Consider the following 1979-nt stretch of genomic DNA (forward strand, 5'->3'; position numbering starts at 1 on the left):
ATGGACTCAAGCGTGGCAACAGTAGTGAGGTTGGCCCAGGATCGGGCAGTGTTTTTGTTCTGCTGTGCATAGGTCGCTATGGGTCAGTACCGACTCAATGGCACCTAACAACAACAACAACAAATTAGATACGAGCTTTCTGGTAGTGTAGTGATTATGAATCAGGCTGTTTACCTCAAAGTCAGCAGTTGGAAACTACAAACTGTTCCATGGGAGAAAGATGAGGTTTTCTGCTCCTGTAAAGATTTACAGCCTCAGAAACCCTGTACAAGGTCGCTATGAGTCGGAATCAACTCCACGGCACATAACCACCACCACCAAATTTGATAGGAGTCCTGGTGTGGTGCTGTGGGTTCATGTACTGGACTGCAACGTTGACTTGAACTACAAGGTCAGTGGTTGCACCTTACCAGCCACTTCTTGGAAACCCTATACAGGGTTGCTATGAGTCAGAACTGACTTGACAGCACTTAACAACAGCAACGAATTAGATAGGCTGCAACATAGGTAACTGCCCAATGTTCAAGCCAGATTCAGACAAGGACGTGGAATGAAGGCTATAATTACTGACATCAGATGGGTCTTGGCTGAAAGCAAACCTGTGCTTTATTGATTATGCAGAGGCTTTTGATTGTGTGGATCATGACAAGCTATGGAAAACTTTGCAGAAAATGAGTACTCCAGAACATTTCATTGTACTCATGTACATAGACCTAGAGGCAACACTGAATGGTTTACAGTTAGGAAAGGTGTGCACCAGGGTTGTATTCTTTCACCATACTTATTCAACCTGTATGCTGAGCAAATCTGAGAAGCTGGATTATCTGAAGAACAACATGGCATTAAGGTTGGAGGAAGACTCATTAACAACCTGCAATATGCAGATGATACAACCTTTCTTTCTGAAAATGAAGAGGACCTAAAATACTTACTGATAAAGACCAGAGCCTTCAGTGTAAGTTTCACCTCAATGTAACAATAACAACAAATTAGATAGATGAAAATAGCATCTCAATTTCTTAATTTATCTTAGAATAGTAGAGTGTTTCTTCATTTTTTGTGTGTATTTTAATTGACATTTGTATCTTGTAAGTTAATTGTTGAGGTCCTCTTCTTTCATCTTTTGATAATTTGTAAGAAAACTATGAATCACTTAACTGTCATCTATGGTACCCTTTTGTTGTTTGCCTTTAGTTCTTATGGTTTAGGTGTTTTTATTTTTAAAATTTATGTGCAGTCAATTCTTTTGTATGTTCATTGGTTTTGGACTTTAGCCACTTTACCATACCAATTGCCATCAAGTTGATCCCAGCTCATAATGTCTCTATAGAAGCGAATAGATACAAATGCTTATTAGGGTTTCCGAGACTTAACCTTATGGGAGCACACTGTCTCATATAGCATATGGTGGACTCACACCACCAACCTTGCAGTTAGCAGCCCAACACTTAACCCACTGCCCTACAAGGGATCCTTTCGCCACCTTGTTGTTGTTGTTGTTGTTGAGTGCCATCAAGTCAATTTCTACTCGTAGCACCCCTGTATAGGGTTTCCGAGGAGCAGCTGGTGAGTTTGAATTGCCAACCTTGAGGTCCAATGCTTATCCTACTGCACCACACCAGGACTCCTTAACCACCTTTGTTGTTGTTGTTAGGTGCCATCGAGTCAGTACCTACTCATAGCGACCTTATGCACAACAGAACAAAACATTACCTGATCCTGGGCCAACCTCACTACTGTTACCACGCTTGAGTCCATCGATGCTGCCACTTGGCCAATTCATCTTGTTGGGGGTCTTCCTCTTTTGCTCTTACTCTCCACCTTACCAAACATGATATCCTTCTCCAGTGACTGGTCCCTCCTGACAATATGTTCAAAGTATGAAAGATGAAGTTTGGCCATCTTGGCTTCCAAGGAACACTCTGGCTGCACTTCTTCCAAAACGTATTTATTAGTTCTTTTGGCAGCCCATGGCACTT

General features: G+C 41.7%; 1 protein-coding gene across 1 annotated transcript in view; it reads left to right on the forward strand.

The window, feature by feature from the left end:
- THAP6 (THAP domain containing 6) overlaps nucleotides 1-1979 on the forward strand; it is a 33168-nt gene that overhangs the window by 19268 nt on the left and 11921 nt on the right. The gene's annotated exons all lie outside the window — the stretch shown is intronic.

Source organism: Chrysochloris asiatica, unplaced genomic scaffold (genome assembly GCF_000296735.1).
Source record: "Chrysochloris asiatica unplaced genomic scaffold, ChrAsi1.0 scaffold00169, whole genome shotgun sequence".
Lineage (NCBI taxonomy): Eukaryota > Metazoa > Chordata > Mammalia > Afrosoricida > Chrysochloridae > Chrysochloris > Chrysochloris asiatica.